This window comes from Simochromis diagramma, unplaced genomic scaffold (assembly GCF_900408965.1).
Source record: "Simochromis diagramma unplaced genomic scaffold, fSimDia1.1 OVJJ01000514.1, whole genome shotgun sequence".
NCBI classification, from domain to species: Eukaryota; Metazoa; Chordata; class Actinopteri; order Cichliformes; family Cichlidae; genus Simochromis; species Simochromis diagramma.
Window position 1 is genome coordinate 2,148,714 of NW_024387346.1, and position 20,586 is coordinate 2,169,299.

The window sequence follows — 20,586 nt, forward strand, 5'->3', positions numbered from 1 at the left end:
CTGTCCTCCTCACTGCACACAAACCACAATCAGCTGACTGTAGCACAACTGAGCAGGAAGAAAAGGACACATTCGATGCTGGTGTGTAGACAACTCAACAACCTTTGTGATGCAAGCAACAAGATAATTGTAACCATAAAGTGATTACTGACTTCAGTACAATAACTTGTTGCACTGCAGTGACAAATGTTACACTGAAACATGTTTTTCCTCCCTCCTTTGGCCATAACGATGAAAGCATGTTTACAGCATTTTGAGCCCCTTATGATAGTTATTCTGACTCGGAGATATTGACTAAAGATACTTAAAAAAAGAATTGTTGGGTAACTTTTAGTACTCAAAGACACTCATCCTTTCTAAATAATGAAACGACAGCAAAATAACTAAAGAGAGTCTGAGTTAGAAGTTTTTGTCGTCATAAAAATAATAACAAGTAGAGCGGAAACCAGAGAGAAATTCAGGTGTAGGAGACGTGTGACCCAGCTTAAACTGTCAAACACATTATTAAGGAGCAGTTCTTTGGAAAAATGTCATGTATGTCTTTCCGTCACTAATGAGGGCGCCTCCTGTGCATCAGCCTGCTGTTCTGCACTCCTAATGGTCTTCAGTGGAAATCACAGAGTGACAGAGGTCTAAGGTCAGCATTGTGAAGGTGTGTGCAGGGGTCACTGGCTCAGTCTTGCAGTTTGATGCCACATGTTCTGCTGCCCTCCAGCTCTGCTCCAGATGTTTTTAATTAGCACCCAAAGATGAAGCGACAGCAGTCAGCCTCTCAGTTCCAGATAGCTTAAAGAGTGTGAATCCATACAGTGTGACACGAGCATGCTGGTAAAAAGGGCTCTGATTAAATTACGCACTGGCAGCTATGTCAGTGAAAGCAGATGGGCAGATGGCTGACAGCGGGACAGGGAGGCGGAGGTGCGACAAACTGTTCAGTGATTGTGCGCGTGGCTCTGGGAACTACACAGTGTCTTGGATACATTAGTGAAGAGCAGGTGATGTGGAGTATTTCCCTCACTCGATGTTTCCTCTGTTAATGTTGACTGATTATTGAGAGTTTGGTGCACTGAAACCCTAAACTGTTGCCAGACAGACTGTGAGACAGCTGGCCTTTTAGTCTGTGTTAAAAGCTTGGTAATAGTTTTCATATTAGTGCCACTTCCTCAGAGCTCTGGTGCAGCTGTAAGAAAACCCCCAACTTATATCTCCTGAGTCTGGGACCCCAACTCTGTTCCTAAGTTAACTCTCCAACCCCCACCACCCCATGCAATATGATCTTCTAACACATGAATAAAGTATTATTTTTTATCTGTGTCTCAAGTAGGTGTTTTACATTTTGGGTACCTCCTTAAGTGTATCATTGGCAACAATCAATGCAGAGGACTCTAGAAGAGAGTTTTCACCATATGTATATGAAAGAGTAGACACTGTGGAAAGGCTGTGCAGTGCAGGAGATGCTTTTTTTTGAGACAGCCATAATACAAACTGACATAATTTGGAAATGTTAGTTTTCTATAAAACGTTTATTAAAGTGACTACAGACCACAGTAAGATTATATTAGCAGGCACCTATTAATATATAAAATAATTATGGTGTAATTTAGCCTACTAAGACCCGAACTCTTCCACAGCATGCATTTTTAATTTCTCGTTGATATTTGGGCATATTGGGGCCCGATGAATATAAAAACAAAGAATTACCAGATTTTTTTTAACCAGATTTTTGTTTTTAAGAAAAATAAGAGCCACATATGAGGATATTCGTTTAAAAATTTCATAGAACAGTAGCAGTATAATGTCCTCGTAAGTGGATATCAGGCCCATGTAGAGCAAAATTGAGTATTTTAGTCTAAATAACCCAAAATGTGATGTCCACATATGTGGACGCCAGGTTCTAGGAGGTTAAATTGATATCGTGCCTGTTTTTGCTTCGTTAATGATGTTTTCACTCATGTTAACTATTGTTTGGTCTGAAGGAACGAAAGGAAGGAGACAAAGGAAGGAAGCAGCTTGATGGATGAAGGGCATTATGAGAGGAAAGGAAGACAGCTGCAGAAATCACAAATATACACAGATATTTGACATTTATAAACTGTGTGTAAAAATTTGTTTGTTATAATTGTCCTCCAACCGTCTGTGTGATCTTATTTTTGGGTCACGCTTGCTCCATGTGGGTTTTTTTTCATTTTTACCCAATGCACTGCATACATAGAGCTGCATAATACTGATTAATTAGAATGCTTGACTCAATTAGGGGTCAAGTTCAGTGTTACCTGGCTTTATGTTCAAAATTAAAACAAACAGCTTGCAAATGACTACCACCTCAGCCTCTCCGTTAAAGGGAAATGTACCAGAATGACATGAAAATAATGTGAGCACAGAGTAAACCCTGCCAGACACATGATGACCAAACCCACAGGGATTTGGGATGAAACTTCTAAAATAACTCTGAATAGTTTAGGCCTGTCTGAGCCTCAAGCAGGAAAACCACTGTCATCCAGGAGCTCCACCCAGTCAGGATGTGCTGAGAAGGAAACCCGGGGTCCTCCTCCACTAAACACAGACTGGAATACAGGAAGGAAGGAGACAGTTTATACAGCAGTACATTAAACGTTTATGGCATTAATGTCTTCCTCCTAATAATCCCATAATTACTACAGACATTATTTTTATGTAGTGAAAAAACAGCACACAAATGAATGCTATGTGGCTTATTAGTAATATGGTTTTGTATAGAATAACAATTTTATGAAACGGGCTTCTTTACTTCAGTGATACAGTACAGGTATAGCATCAAAATGCACTTAAAGTACTAATGTACTCAGTTCCAGATTCAGGGGCATCCCCTGCCCCATATCTATGTATCTTTAATTCTTTTCTCTGCCTTTTTTAAACATTTAATTTGAAATTTTTTAATTCTATCAGACTTAAAATGAAAATATATTTAGCGTATAAATCATTGCAATCTTTTTTTTTAAACAGGGTTTCTTGAGATTTACAGTAAAGCAACAGATGCCACAAAGTATACTGTCAAGGTACAAATAATTGAATTTTGTGTCATTGCCCTAAAGATGAAGAGGCTGCGTCGCTCAGAGCTGATGGTTGGGTTGATGGCGCCATCTAGTGTTAAAAACACACACATATGCATTTTAAACTGCTGATCATGTGTTGCTTTAGCTTATTTTAGAGACCAGTGGACTTCTGTATTTCTGTGGGCTTTTTCAGCTATATTTATTTGTTTATTTACATATTTATCTGATTATTTTACTTCCTAACTTTTCAGAAGAAGAAGAAGCAGGTGTACAGCCTCTCTGTATTCTTGATAAACTTTACTTCTCACCATCATTTAAGAAAATGTTTTCTTTATTTTATTTCTTTAGTTTCACACTACTTTTTTATTCCTTTGTAATCCCTGCCCTAACTCCTGCTATCAAACACAAAGTGACAGATCATAAGCCATCATGCATCATATATTGTCATGGTCTGTGTGCAGCAGGCAGGAACGGAGGACCCAAGTGCAGGACTCAAGATGGCAAAACTAAACTCAGACCTCAGCTTTATTTGGTGGACGCCAAAAAGAACAGAAAACTAACTAGACTGGGAATCATGACAAGGCTTAACAGGCAGACAGAACACACAGCCAAGTATGAGGGTACAACACAACGCAGAGCAAGGAAAACACAGGGCTTAAATACACACTGAAGCAATGAGAGGGAGACAGGAGGGAAACACAGCTGGGACAAAGACCTAACGAGACAAGGCAAGCAGGACACAGGACAGGGACTATCAAAATAAAACACACGACACGCACAGAGGCATGGACTTGACACTGAACAAAGGGAACACAGAAACAAAACCTAAGGACTAGAAATCGCAGAATAAAGAACTACTAGAGCTAGAAATACAGAACCATAAACCAAAAGACTAGTAATGATGAACCACGACAAGCTCAACAATAATCGAAAAATCAAAACGCTGAGTCACAGCCCAGGATTATGACATATATAGGGTATAAATAGTTTAGAAATCATTGCTCGCTTGCTTTAAATGTACATTTTACAGAGTGTCCTCAGTTTTCTTGGAAACGAGGTTGCATATTTTGTGTTATCAATTTAAAAAAACAGATATTATTTTGTCTGTGCAGACTGAAATATCCTCCTCAACTCTATTTCTTTATTTACTTCTTCACATCTTTTTCTGTTCTATTTATTTATTTAACAGTGTGTCAGAAGGAAAAGCAGGCGTACAGTTTATCTTTACGTCTGTCCACCATTTTTAAAAATTTGAGTTTGGATAAAAACAGCAAATAAAAATGAGTAATTATTAAAATTCTTTGTACTTAGAGGAAGCTGATTTCCACATTCTTACCTACTTTAACTTCTTTTATAAGCAGTTAAACTTATTAAACTTCATATGTTGACTGGATGTATTTTCTTATTGGGCTTTGTCATAATTATACTCTGACATATTTAATGTTTTAAAGCAAATGAAAGAAAGAAAACACCATGACACCCAGCACTCTTTGGTCTTATTTGGACTTTGTGAAGTGCTTCAAAGCTGTGAAGTGTTTGGACTTGTTGTGAATCCTTCTTCACAGAGATGACGTGTGACTTACTGGTATTTTTCTTTGGTCAGGGTGAGGCAGACTTGGCGTATGTATCAACTCATTAGGGTTTTATCATTGTCTGTCCTCTTGGCCTCATTACATACACCCTAGTTAAACTCAAGAGGAGCTTCTGATTATTTCAAGGTTTACATTCAGCTCTGACAGAGTTTCACTGTGGTGTCAGAACTTTAGATTCAGCATTATACCATGGTTTGTGTTACTGTGTAACAACTTCTGGTTCATTATGGGCAGCTTGTAGTAACATGGCAACCCAATGAATATGTCTGTAAGCCTCTGGGTTCATTATGAGTCAAGTCAACGGGAATGAAGGATCCCTGTTACAGCTCTAATCCTTACAATTGTGTGTGTAAGGTGTGCAGCAACATCTCCTCAGATGGACAGGGATGCTCAGAATGGAAGTGCTGTTTGTGTAAATAAAAGCAGTTGGTGGTGGTGTAAAGTATTACCTTACTGACTTCTGACAGGCTGCACAATGAGCAGATGTCCAGGACAGCTTCCTGTTGTCTGTGCATTATTGTTTAAAGAAAAACATTCGGTCTCAGCGTGATGCTGAAAAATGAGTTCATACATTTGTTATGTCTAGACTGGATATTACCAAGTTGTTCTAAAAGGCCCATGAAAGCCTTCAGCTTCTCTTCATATTAGCTGCCCTCTTAAATCCAACATTGAATTTAACACTGTTACATCCTTAATCCCAAATGATCTAAAAGACCTTGTCGTTAGTCCCAGTAGAGAGCTTCGCCATCACACTGCCAGCTTACTTGTGTTTCCTGTAGTATTTAACATTATAATGGGAGGCAGAGCCTTCAAGTTTTAGACCCCTCTCATCTAGATCCACCCTGGTTTCGGGAGACAGACACTGTCTTTACTTTTAAGAATAGGCAGTAAACTTTATAGTTAGGGCTGGATCAGGTGACCCTGAACCTTGTGGTTATCCTGCTATAAGGTCAAGCTGCTGGAGTCTTCTTTAACTTGTGAATTTACATGTCACTATTGCATGTCATTAACTTTTTGTCTGCTATTTTGTGTACCTTGTATTTTGGCCTGTTTTTCCTACTAAATAAAACTGAAGTAGTTATTTTTGAGAATCAGAGAGAATGCTTAAAGTTCAGTTCCCAGGTTTACTCCAAAATGAATGACCACTAACCGAGCCAGAAATCTTGTAGACGTGGGTGAAAACCTGAATTTTACCAGTCACAGAAAGACTGACATTTAGCCTACTATCACCTTAACATTCTGAGAAATAATTGCCATGATCAGAAGAAGTTTGGTTGACTCAGAAGTGAACTTGGAGTTGGGACACGTTTAACAGGTTTATCTACAAAAAGTGTGAAGGGTTTGGTGATGGGGCTCACAGAGCAAGGGCAGCTGGGCTGATGATGGAACAGGCAGACAGTGATGGCTTCCATCGGTGTTTCAGAGCTGTGACAAAAGAGAAAACATGAACTAAAATAAAGAAAGGAACTATCAGTGCTACCACTAACAAAGCTGTTTAATCAGCAGAGGTGGGAAGTAACAAAGTACAAACACTCATTTACTTGAGTAGTTTTTTTCTGACTACTTTTTACTTTTAGTTCCTACATTTCAAACAAGTATCTGAACTTTCTACTCCTTAAATTTTCAAAACAGGCTCATTACTTTTGGTTTAAGTGGGAGCTATTATTCCACGTCTCTGCAACACTGGAACGACTGCAGGTATGTATGGTTAGGCTACTTCAGCATCTAGCTAGCTGTACAGAAGATGAGTGAGCATTTATGCTTTGAAGTGACCTGAAACAACATGTTAAAGGGAATAACATGTTGTTTCAGGTCATTTCAAATGCAGCATTTCTATGAGTTCAACAAACATCAGCAACACACAAACTGTTTGTGTTCAGTTTGTTGCAGAGTGTGTTGCTAGCTCAAGGTTCAGAGAGCTAACTTCACTCAGAGATGGAGAAAGATAAGAAAGACAGGACAGGAGAGGAAGAAGAGAGGTTAGATTTAAAGGACCGCTCAGTGGGGTTGGATAATTTTTTTACTATTTTTACTCAGTTGTATATAGTATTTGTATTTGTATTCTATTTTTATCTTATTGTATATTTATTTTATTTTATTCTCTGTATATAGTATTTATTCTATTCTGTACAGTTGTGTACTGTATTTATTCTTATTGTATTCTAATTTTTGCCTCATAACTTTTGCACTGTCCACTTCCTGCTGTGACAAAACAAATTTCCCACGTGTGGGACTAATAAAGGTTATCTTATCTTATCTTATCTTAAACTGTATATTTAAAGCTTACATGTAAGTCCTCATGTTTGAAACCAGATATCGGGTCTGTACACGTGACATTATGTTTTTTTTCATATCATGAAACCTGCTGCAAAACAAACTTATTTAAAGTCTGAAAATCATGTAGTGCGAGCAGAATCATCTGAAGCTCAACGTGGCACAGAACAAAGTTTGGATTGTGGATTTTAGGAACACCAGGAAAACTTTGACCCCTGTTTCAACCCAGGGGGTCAATGTGGATATTGTGGAGGACCATAAATACCTCGGATTATATGTAGATAATAAACTGGACTGGGTTAAAAACACCACTGCACTTTACAGGAAGGGCCAGAGTCGTCTCTACTTTCTGAGGCGGCTGAGGTCCTTCAACATCTGACAATGCTCAGGATTTTCTGTGAGCCTGTTGTGGTCAGTGCTATCCTCTTTGCTGCTGCATGCTGGGGTAACTGGTTGAGGGTCGTTGATGCCAACAGACTCAATAAACTGATCTGCAAGGCCAGTAATGTGGAAGATGGAGCTGGACTCCATTAGGGTGGTGTCTGGGAGGTGGATGTCGTCCAAGGTACGGACAATGTTGGATAATACCTCCCACCCACTCCATGGCATGCTGGCATGAAGAAGTCACAGGTGAAGAAGTCACAGGAGCACGTTCAGTGAGAGACTGAGATTATTAAAAAGCACCATTGAACGACACAGGAAGTCATTCCTGTCTGTGGCCATCTCCCTGCACAACTCCTCCATCTAACACACTGTAAACTCTGCAATAGTTACATCCTTTCTGCACATGCTCTGTAGTAAAATAGCAAATGACAAAGTTCACAGGTTAGAGTCAAATGTCAGTCATTTATATTTATTAGGGATTAATAAAGTATTGTGATTCTGATTCTGCAGACAGGACAAACCGTGTACTTAGAGCTGGGCGATGGAACGATAACGATATGTATCGCGAAATAACTTTTTCTCGATAGAAAAATTAAACTATTGCGATAGACCTCACCGCTCTTGTCCTGTTAAAAAAAAAAAGAACAGCCAATCCAAATAAAGTAGTGTAGAGCCGAACCAATCACAGCGCAAGCGTCACGTCACGTGACTTGTTACGTACAGCACAAGTGCCAAGCCTCACATGTGTATTTGTTTGGGAAGCAGCCAGCCACCGTGCCGCCCGGGTAATGGAGGAAACGAGTGTGCTGGCTAGAGAAAAATCAACCGAGAGCTTGGGTGACCAGGTTACCGAAGAGAAAACAGATGACGGTTCCAACGCCGGAGAGATTGTCGAACGGAAGAGCCATAGAAGTTCCGTAGTGTGAAGGTATTTCGCTTATCAAGTCTGACAAAAAACAGAGTAGTGCGCACTGTAAATGTGCCGAAAGCAAGTCTGGAAATACAATAAACCGGTACATGCTCAATCTCTGACTGGAAAGCGCTAATTCGTCATTCGGCTTTTGTCAGACTAAAGTAACTGTTAAAATTGTTTGAAAAGCTCAGCTATACAACAAGGAGAGACTGAGAATTTCTTTTTAGTTCTCAGTTTATTTGATATTGACAAAAGTTAGTCAGTTTTGTCTGTTCTTCTGTAAAACAAACTAAGATTTATTTTTAGAATTAATATTTTGTTTCTAAGTGGAATTGACAATTTAGTCGTCTGTTTTGTTTGTTCTATTTTGAAACTTAAACGCTTTAGCGGCTGCCTTTTGTGTAGTTTGCAATATTTGCCTTTATTTATCTGAAAAAGTCTCATGTTCCTTAAGTACATCTACCCTGTTGAACTTACTATGGGAAATAAATATTTAAATAAAAACAAGCTGCTGATTATTTCACATTTTACTTGTGAGCAACGGCACATTTAAATCTTACAAATATAGTTATTTGGCTTATATCGTGATATATATCGTTATCGCCTGAAATGAAAAAAACATATCGTGATATGAAAAAAATCACGCCCAGCTCTATGTGTACTGTCAGTATAGAGGATGGAAATCAGCCAGGACACGTTATGAAACATCTGCTGACATCTTATTGAATTCAGCCGTGTACATCCACAGAGAGCAGCAGTAGCCCAGATCAGCTGATCACAGCCTGTACATATGGAAAATCTACTGAAGCTCTGATTAGAAATTACTGAGTTGTGATTCTTTTCCTCACACTGAGCCAATAAAACCGAATTTAGGGTCCCACCACCTGCTGAATCCCTCTGTTTAGACGAAAAGTCAACCTCTGCAATGTTGGCAGTACAAGTAGGATTAAAAATTAGACGAAAATAAAGTTTGTATTCCCATCTACTGATTTTATTTTATTATTACATTAATATAGCAAGAGGTCCAGTTAGCTTTGCCCTAAATATCTGGTAGAAACCAGATTCCAAAGAGCTGCTTTTTACTTTCTTACTTTGAGTACAGAGCCTGTATTTTTTTTTTTTTTTACTTTTCCTTGAGTAAAGAAGTTGAATCAGTACTGTAACTTTTACTAGACTAGTAAACTGCAGACTAGTAGAATACAGACATCACTAGTATCTATACTTCTACTTAAGTACAGAATGTGTGTACTTATTGACACCTCTGATAATCGGGTGCAGAGCGGAAGGCTTCCTTATATACACAGATGGGTAATGAGCTTAAGGAGAGCAGGTGCAGCAGACAGAGACCTATTGAGAACTGGAAGGACGACATGATTCCAGGAGGACCTCACAGAGACAGTAAGACCTGCTCACTCACACACATTCACAGCAAAGGAAGGAGAGGGAGAAACAAAGGAGAGAGGAAGAAAGGAGGAAGGAAAGGAAAATATGGGGACCAGGGACATTAGACACTTGGAGGATGTTCATTCAGCCTTTTTTACTTTGTGGTAAATAAACAAACCACAGATATGACCCCAAACCATTTTATGTTACATAGCTGGACATTCTTGCTTGATAAAAAAGAAAAATTATTCAGATTAAAGACATTTTTTCCCAGATCGAGTAAATGAAAAAATATGGAATTATCTTTTTAAAACAAATACCTACATAAATCTGAATATGCAAATTAGTCTGCAGTTAAAAAGTGAAATTTTGCAGAGCTATTGCACCTGGCTGATTGAAAGGAAGCATGGCAAGAGAGCTGTCGGTTAATACAGTGGAAAAGATTAAAGAACGAATTTAAGCCGTAAACCCAACATGAAGTGTGCAAATACAAATAAAGCAGGAAGATTAAGAAAATAATAATATACCAGTAGATAGGACACTGCAATATGCCTTTGATATCTGAAAAATGCACAACAAAATAAATGAAAAATAACTGTCAGCAGTCAGTGTGACAGAAGTGAAGAAGGTGGATTTATGTCCATAAAAGCCAAGAAAACCCAGCATTGATAGCTAAACAGAAGAAAACAAGGTTAAAGGGTGCAGAGAGAAGCAGTGGTGGATTGTGGATGACTGGTGCAAAGTGATGTTCACTGATAAATCTGTATTAGCTAAGGAGATGATGCTGGAACCTTTGTGTGGTGCCATTCCAGTGACACGTGGAACAGGCATGACTACTGGAAGAAAAGAATGAATTCACCCACTCATTTGTGATATGGGTTTGCATGTCAGGGAAAAGCCCAGGGGAGCCATTACCTCAACTGTAAGTGCACAGCTTACAGATTTTGGACACTTTTGTTATCCCACTGACAGAATTTAGGCTCATTGGAGATGCATTCATTTTTTAGGATGATAATGCATTTTGCCAGACATCAGTTCTAAAGCTTTTCTCGGGAAAGGCCTCAATGAAATGGCCCACAAACAGTCTAGATCTCAGTCCAAATGAACATTTATGTTGGAATTGGAGGAAATGATCCATGATAAAACTGCATCCTTCCTGTGACCTCTATTTCAGAAAGTTGGAACCAGCATGATGGAGAATATCATTTTTAATTAGCATAGCCCAAAGAGTTCAGGCTGTTATAAAAGCCAGACGAGATGGAAGAAAGTGCTAACAGTATTTACTTAAGTTTCATTTATGATTCTATTCTTTTTTATGTTCCACAACCAGGTCACAGTGTCCATTTCACACTTTGCGTGTGAAAGAGACGCATACAGAAGTTGCAGTAAGCTGCAGTACCAGCAGAGGGAGGTATTTTATTTCAAGCCAGCAGGAAAAGCGTTGAAAGAGAGATTACTACATGTTTACATCAAAGACTGTAGAAAACATGGATGACTCGACAGCTCCCCAAAAATGAAGCCAAAACGTCTCTATCGCCCCCTGGTGTCTGGCTGTAGTATAGGTCATAAACCCCGCCTCCTCCATGTTAGCGGATGGGACTAAAATAAATAAATTCTCCTCAGATAAATTTTTTCCAAAGACTCTTTCTTTTGTTATCAGTAGTTCTCATCACGCTGATTTTGTCACGGTTTAGCATGGCAAACCGTGGGAGGTGTGGGGAAGGAGGACCCAGGCGCGGTGCTCTATGTACAAACAGTGCGTTTATTTACAGTGTATGGTACAAAACAACAATAAATCCCCGTGCTCTTTCCCTGACTCCCGTGTCGTGTCTCTCCGTGAATAGTCCGTGTCTCAGTGCTCTCCGCTCCCGTGTCTCAGCACCCCTCGTGCTGGCTGCTGTCTGGCGCTCCACACTTCTCCTGGGGACACAATAGGGCTTTGGAGCGTGATGTCACGGGAGCTGGGCCATTATTGCAGGCAAACCAGCATATGAAATATGAAACAGAAAAGAAAAGTATGTTTATTTTTTTTATTCAAGATCTGTTCACCTGTACTTAGCAAGTACATACACATGAAATGCAAACTATTTACATGGCAACGCACAGCTGGCAACCTGGCTGTATCTTGGTCATATGGTCAACGTACTCACAACGTGGAGGCTTAAAAACGGCCAAATCTTGTACCCAACTAGAACTAGATGTGTGTCTCCAGGAATTTATAATTCCGAAAATGATTCGCCGTGTATGCGCTGACTCCACGGACAGGGTAAGCGAAGATATAGGACAACGGCGGTAGGCTGTCTGGGTTTCCACTCCACTGCCTTATTTCATACGGGTCCACCTTACCGATGCACGCTATTTTTTCCAAGTACCATCTCTTGGCGTCTGTGCGCAATCGGTCACGATACAGCCCTTTGTCTTTTGCGTTGATTTTAAGCAAGGTTCTTCCAACACAGTGTGTTTGTTTTGATTTGTGGCCTTCTGACATGGCGCCGCGATCCCACAATGCACTGCAGCGTGATGTCAACTCCAAAGCCCTATAGACGCAGCCGTCAGGACACATATAACCGCGGGCATACACACTAACTCAGTTCAACTGGATGACTAACGTGGAATCTCATTGAATGATCCCGCGTCGGTGGGAGCTCCAAGACTCTCCTAAGTAGCTCCCCCGACGAGGCCTGATCAGCAGCAGGTGTGTGGCTTCGGGTGTGGCCAGACCGTCAGCAGGGCCACACCCACCAGGCCTGAAGGCGCCCACCGAAACACAAATACATACACACGCAAACAGGGAGAAGGACAGCAACACCAAATATACATATAATAATAATAATAATAATAATATAATTCATAACTGCTCAGGGATCCTGGGTCGCTCAGACCCAGGACCCTGACAGATTTATGTCCAAGGGGTCTCCTTTCCTATAAGTTTGATTCTAATTCCTACCGTGGCGATGTTAAATTGGGGTGTAATGTCATCATAACAGCTTTGACTGGCAGCTGCAGTCATGGAGAAACTTGTGTATCTCTGTTCGGGAATAGCAGATAGAGCGTAGGCTCTGAGAGGAGGGCCAGCGTTTATGTTACAAAGACACGAACGACTGTTTTAACCTGACATCCTGAGCGTCTTGATGCACGCTCAATAATCCAGGTAAGTAAATCTCCAAAAGTTGATTCTGTTCATCTGGACGTAGCGTTTTTAGTGGGAGAAATGTTTCGTCACTCATCCAAGTGACTTCTTCAGTCTCAGCTGACTGCAGGTTTCCCCAAATCTTATAAACAGTACATTTGCATAATGACTGAAACCAGCCCAGTGAAGGAACAATGGGCTGGGAGGTCAGTTCCTTCATCATAATTATGCAAATTCTCATAACCATTGATCAAGGCCCGCTGATCAATGGCCACTGATCAATGTCCATTAGTCCCATTCACAGAGAGTTGGGGAATGGCTGCAATCACAGCATTGTAAGATGGTGACAGATGTACCCATAGGCCCCCTCCTCGATTCAGAGATGGTCTTTTCCTTTTCACGTAAATGGTCTCCTTGACTCCGCGCTCAAACCAGCGTTCCTCCCTGTCCAGGATGTGTACATCCTCATCCTTGAAAGAGTGTCCACTGGCCTGCAGGTGTAAATAGACTGCAGAGTCCTGGCCTGACCTGGTGGCTCTTCTGTGTTGTGCCATCCACTTCACCAGAGGTTGTTAGGTTTCCCCAATGTATAAATCCTGGCAATCCTCCTGGCACTTAACAGCGTACACTATGTTACTCTGTTACTCTGCGGGAGCGTGACACAGTCGCTCCACCTCAAGACACTACTGCGCAGACTCCAAAAATGCAAGATGGCAGCCTCCACAAGCGGGATATTTTGGCTTCGTTTTTGCACAATGTCGCGTCGTCCATGTTTTCTACAGTCATTGGTTTACATATACATACATATCAGCCACCTAGCTTAATCCTTTTTGGTGATTAAGGACCCTGGAATGTACGTCATGCCTTCCTCTGCTCTGCTGGTAATGCAAAGTCTCTCCACTCTGGTTTTTCCTGCTGTGGAGAGGTGAAGAGTGAAACAGACACGCTGAATTGGCCTATCTATTACACACTTTGCTGTGATATTGGATTGTGCTTGGTTTTTTCCTTTAACGAGGGAGTTCTTTCTCCCCGCTGTTGCCAAGTGTTGTTCACAGGGTTTTCTCCTTGATGACTGGATGAATTCCATGAATTCTAAGCTAACTTGTTCTTTAATTCTGTAACAGTTACACAGTTGTAATTAATTTTGAGAGATGTTTGACTTAAGAGGTAAGAAAAGGATTTCAAAGTACTTGTTATTAATCTCTGTCTGTCTTCCACAGCATGTCTTTATCCCGTCTTCCTTCTCTCACAACCAACCAGTCACAGCAGATGGCCCCGCCCCTCCCTGAGCCTGGTTCTGTCGGAGGTTTCTTCCTGTTAAAAGGGAGTTTTTCCTTCCCAATGTCGCCAAAGTGCTTGCTCATAGGGGGTCATATGATTGTTGGGATTTTCTCAGTATGTATTACTGTAGGGCCTACCTTACCATATAAAGCACCTTGAGGCGCCAAATCACAACAACAACTGTGATTTGGCGCCGTATACATAAAATTGAATTGAACTGAAAAGCTGCCTCAGGAAATGTACTTCTTCTGAGCAAAGGAACCAGAACACAACATGAAGACATTTGAAAAGGGAGATTCGTGTTATGAAGAAAGAAAACTCCTTCATTCTGTGTACAGCAATTTGGTGAACAACAGTTGCTCTGTAGTGCAGGTGTAGGAAGCTTTTGTCACTCTGACCCAGGAGACAGAGAGAGACAGATTTGCAAAACACCCTGGGATATGTAGAAGTTCAGTTCTCAACACCTGTTCTTCTTTCTCTTCTTCACAGGTGAGTACTCCCTGTGGAGCATTCGGAACACTTTGGCATACAGATCCTCCCCCACACACCTGGCAGCATACACAGCACAAGGGAATATTCGAGAAAACTTGGAAAATTATGTTTCTTTTTCAGAAGTAAAGCACCAAAGCCCAGTTTAGCAACAAAAAAAGTATATTATTTACCAGGCTTGATTTGATGGTCTTAACACGCACAGAAATAGCTGTTCTGTGTCAATGCTTCCACCTTAAGCTGTATAAAAGTGGGTTATCTGCTGACTGATAGGTGGAGTAGTGTTTCAGGCAGATTTCTTTTCATCTACTGAGATTATAACTGGAGCCAGAAGGCAACATGAAGAGCAAGGAACTAGCAGGAGAAGAGTTTGCCTGAAAGAAGACGAGAACAGAGCAGAAAATAGATATGCCAAGTACAGCAGCAGGGGAAAAAAAGAAAGAACCACGGGACAGGTCACGCATGGAAACCTGCTGGATGTGATAGCAGAAAAATATTTTGATCAAGGCCAATGCAGACAGAAGAGAAGGGTAAACATCAGACATGTAGAGGGTGTAGTGTAGGATTTAAATCTCTCATCAACAGCAGTGCAGAGAGGTAGTGGAGATGAGACCAGTTTGAAAAATGACAAAAAGGGAAAGGAAGTGTGTTCCAAACTGTAGTAGCTCATCAGACCAAGCATGCAGGGTGTTATATGTGATGGCCTGGGTGCTACCTCTGGACCTGGCTTAGTCATCTTCATGGATGATGGTGCAGGTGATGACAGCAGCAGGATTTTGCACACAAACAGTCCTTCTTGTTATGTACTCACTGTCACTGCTATGCACCAACTCACACCATAGACTGTATAAAGATAGTCAGCCATACAGCTCTCCAAAAGCCAAACCAAGATATGAATAGCTATTGTACACATAAGTGTATCTCCAAAATGAGTCAGTCACCATATGTTTTGGTAAAATGCCCAACTTTCAGCATCTTAGTTGGGTTTAGATTTTAAAGGACTAATTTGAAATCATGATTGTTTTTTCTATTTCAAAGATCCTCCATCTGTGATGTAGCTCACTGCTTTCTGCTTATTGAATCCTCAATGTTAGCATTTCAGCTGCTGCCGTGCTGGTTTTCTGAAGCCAGAATTGACCATATTTAGACCCCAGAGTAGCTTCTTTATCAGCTAATGCTAACAAGCACGGTTAGCTATCTGTTCCTGTAAATTGTATGGGTGCACTGACACACAGACGTGGATGCAAATGAGAGACCAGTAACGCATTAATAAACCAGAATTTTCACCACACAAAACTTAATGGGCAGGCTGCACCTCACAGCAAGCTGTGTTCCTTAATCAGGCACTAATAGCAAAGACATGGTTGAGAGTTCGAGTCCAGTTTTAATGGGAGGCCTAGTAGACAGGTGCCATTAGAGGAACTCCAGCTGTTTGGCAGTTTAGCATCAGCTTGATTTTCTAGCTCCAGAGGCTGTGACCTTTGCATCACCTAATGCCTCCTAATCTTCAGGTGTATTGCTGCCCTCAAATTCTCTTGTCAAAAAGCTTCATGTTTTCCACCATCAATGATTGCATCCAGGCTCTGAGGAGGCAAAGCAACTGCAAACCCTGATGCCACCTCCATCGTGCTTTAGTGCAATTTTAAAGATATTTCAGAGTCCTTTAATTCACACCATTTTTTACCCAGTGTCACGGTGTGTGATGGCAGACCGTGGGGATGTGGGGAAGGAGGACCCAAGTGCTGGACTCTTTATGATGAACAGTGCATTTATTTACAGTGAAGTAAATATAACACAACAAATCCCAGTGCGCTCCCCTGACTCCTGTGACTTTTCCCAAAAGTCCGTGTTTAGTGCTCTCCGCTCCCGTGTCACCACACTCCCCGTGCTCGCTGCTCTCTGCTGTTCCACGCTCCTCTGGGGGAAACAATAGAAGCAGCCGCCAGGACACTATAAAACTGCAGGCATACACACACTGAACTTGTTACACTAAGACACTGACATGGAGTCTCACACAACGATCCCATGTCAGTGGGAGCTCAATCACACTCTTAGATAGCTCCCCCGATGAGGCTGATCAGCTGCGTGGCATCATCTTTAGGTGTGGCCAGTCACGCGGCAGGGCCACGTTCACCAGGCCAAAAGGTGCCTGTAGCCCAGCCTACCGCACCGACACACACACACACCTGCCTATACATGTAAGCATGGAAACGGGGACAGCAGCACAGTGCAGCAACCATACATATAAGATATTATAGATGTCCACACTGCTCATGGTCCCTGAGTCGCTCAGACCCAGGTCCCTGACACCCAGTGTCTCTTTCATATAGTGGAAACAGAAGTACACACAGATTTTCCCAGACAACTGTTTGGGTTTTACCCTGGGACCCTTTTCACTTTCCACAAAAAAACCAAGAAGCAAACAAACAAAAACAAGCTGAAAGGCATTTAAAGAAGATTTAAACCAGACTGCAATTTGTCACTTTTATTTCTTGTTGATGCTCATTTGATAAGCTACTTCCAAACATCTGAAAAACAAGAGAGCTCTGACACCCTCACCATTTATAAAACATGTTCCTGCTATTCAGCTTATCGATCGCTTAACTCATTCTTTCGTCTCTGTTCTGATTGATAATAACATACCATAGCGTATAGGCACCTTGTTTGTTTTGCACATGGAGCTGGAGTTGTCAGATAAAGCAAAGCAGATACGGCACGAATAGCTGCGTCTGAATAAACGTATTCAGTGCTACATGGTGACAAACTGCAAACACTGAGAGAAATATCCCCACTAACTAAACTGGAATGCTTCTGAGAAAAAAGCATGGACGTTGTTGATAATCACTAACAAGCTGATTGCAGTGTAATGATTGCTTTTAGCTTAATATTCACTCAGCTGGTGTAAAAGTATTTTTGTTTTCATAGCTGTCTGCGTGATTAATGGCAGAGTAAACAAAGGGAGAGTAGCGACTCATAGCATGTTAAATAAGATCTGATAAAGCACAAAAGGAACGTGAGACACTGCAGAGAGCGAATGTATCCAAAGACAGAGTTTCCATGACACAGAGAAGGAGCTTGTAGGATCACATGAGCTGTTTCTCAGCATCGGGAGTTTGTTTTTCAAGGTCCTGACGAGAACAGCACGCACCCTTATGCTGACCAACATTTTACACACCTGCAAGAAGCCTTTACTCTGACTTTCTCACACCGCGGTGGCAGCATAGCATGAAGGCACGAGTTTCAGCAGAGGGACACTCTGGAGCAAAGTCATGTTCCCGTTTTTATCCTTTGCAAAGTGTCACCCAGGAGTCAAAGCACAAACTTAGCTGGCACCTCTTCTCAAAACTGGTTTGTCAAGTCGCAGCAGCAGTGAGCGTGCTCACATTTGAATGTCAGTCATAAGTCTGGAATTCCAAGTTTCAGCAAACAGGAAGCTGAATGAATCTCCACTTTGGAGAGAAGTGGCCTCGTATCATCTTCTAGCTCTTTTTGCATGAATTAAAAGCCTCACATTAAAAGATCACATTATTAAAAACAACAGTAAACCTATTACTCTAAAGGATAAATGATGCCACGTCACACCTTGACATATTTTAGATGCCTTCCCTTCACTTTAGCCCTGATGCGACCGTATTAAGGACGTCACTGTGACATCAGACAGAGCCAAGAGTGGAAGATTGAGATTACTTGTTCACACGCAGACCTGCATCATGTGAAACTTAGCCATATTTAATTTAAGCATGCATAAATAGAACACTAGAGAGAAAATAAAGAAAAGCACAATTCCAGTTTACCTGCACGTGACCTGACACCTGTCTGTCTCTGTTGTGGTTTCATGGGTCATGCTACCTTTGCCTTATTATTCACCTTTTCTCTGTCTGTTTTTGTTTAAAGAGGGTGACTAATAAATCTTTAGAAAAAAGATTATAATCTTGGAACCTTGGGAACATTTCTCTTGTTTTACCCATATGCTAAATCCAGTTTCCCCCTAACAGGAAAGCCAATTAGCTACCATTTTGCTCTGCACGCCTACTTGTTACAAGGAAGCTATTGCCCCTGTGGTAAAATAACTTACACAGCTTGAATAGTCAGGCTTTGTGCTTTCAAACAATACATAATTTGATTTAGCAATAGGCCAGCGTCAATCAATTCAAATTACTTTTATTGCCTAAAAGAGGGGTGGGAGACATTGTTAGCAAAAAAAGGGCTAAGCTGTGGAGTCACATCTATGTGGGAGAAGGTGAATTCAGCATAAATCAGACGATCTGACGGATGAGAACAGTGGATTGATAAGACAAAGGAATAAAAAGTGCATTTCAAGTTTAGAATACAGAGTAACTTAGAGACTTTCACTCGTAACTTTTAGAAAGCAGAAAGAATAAGTCACACATGCAACATCCATATTAGGAAAACTTCCTGGATTCCTGCCACTGCTCCCAAACAGCTGATGAATGAATCACTGCATCCTGCCTGAGGCTCTGACGAGGTGGCTGAGCCTCACCACCATCTAAAGACGTCAGATTAACATTTTCAGAGCTGATTCTGTTTTCTTCCTGTTCCCTTTAAAAAGACAGAGACTATTAAAATATTCTGCAAGGAAGCAGAAAAATCCAACTTAGCGGTAAGAAAAACGCGGATTTGTGTATTTGACTTTTTGTGTTTCTACGTCCTTTGCGTGCCAGTGCTTGCTCTGAATATTGAGGAATAAATAGTGAGATAATTACAGTAATGTAAATAACTAAAAAGAAAAGATTCCTCTCTGCTTTCTCTTATTCTTTTCCCACTATCATAAAGTTCTTCATGCTCTTTCATGTTCCTGTCTCTTTGACCCAGGAGTTCATAGTTAAACTTTATAGTTTGTGTCTATTTGAATATCTTCTGTTTGCTTTCTGTTACTATATTTTCTTCATGTATTTCCTAAGTGCATTTAGTCTGAAGCTCTTAGTTCCTGAGTACAGTTTTGTTTATATTGCTTTCCTTTTGTTTGATTGTTTGATTGATTGATTGATCATACTTTATTCACACTTTATTTCTCGTTAAGTCTCCGTTTCTGTTCTTGTTCCTGTTGGATATTGATGATCTTTTGTCGCTCGTGTCTTGCTTTGACTTTTACTTCCTTTATCTTGTTTCCCATGATTGGTTACACCTGTTTTTTAACTCACCTGTTCCACATTTACTGAATCAGCCTTTGTGTATTTAAACCCTCAGTTTGTGTCTGTCCTTTGTTGTGTTGTCTCTCATTGCTCTGTGTTTTGTGAGTACTTTAGCCTCTGAGTATCCTGTGCCAACTGTTCCAGGACCCACAGAGCTCCTGTAAAACTTGTATATGTACACGTCACATGAGCCTTAGGGGGTCTCCACCTCTGCTGCTGGCTTGGTCAAAGTCAGTCCTCAACCGAACCACTTGACGGTCTTCCTCGCTGGTTGCCAGCCTCCAGAGGAGAATCATGATGTGCCCCATCTCCTTCATCACTGCCTGCTGCCTCCTTGACCTCCAGTCTCCAGCGTCCTGCATTTTGGCTCCACAATATACTATTTATAGAGCAGAATATGATACAAAAATGTCAAGCTGTTCCTTTCATTTATTTTTGTTAATATAAACACAGCCTTGAACAGATGAAATAGGATGGAAAAGTTTAAATCTACAGTAGAGATTTTCCTTTGAATGATTTTGTACTAAAATAGATTTAAACTCCAGTAACAGTAAAACAAGCTTCTCCATGTTCCTGGTTATCATGGAGACAAGCTTCATAACCAGAACAATAAGTACCACGCTATCTATTACATGTCTAAAAACAAGCAACGGTGATTACACCTCCGCCCACCTGAAAAACCCTGACATTGTACGTGCTACTGTGCATATTAAAAACACACACCGTGTAAACAGAAATGTACAACCAAAGGAATGTGGTAACTTTAAAAAAACATACATAATCTTTAAAACTGTATCTGGAGGAACAGATACCATAATCTCTATGACATTGCTTTATGGGAAGAGCTTTGAACTGGTGTAGCAACCTTTATTCAGCAGAAACAGAATGATGTGGTTTGCATAACTGCCACCTGCTACACAACAAATTCAAGGGAAGACAGCTGACCTCAACTTGA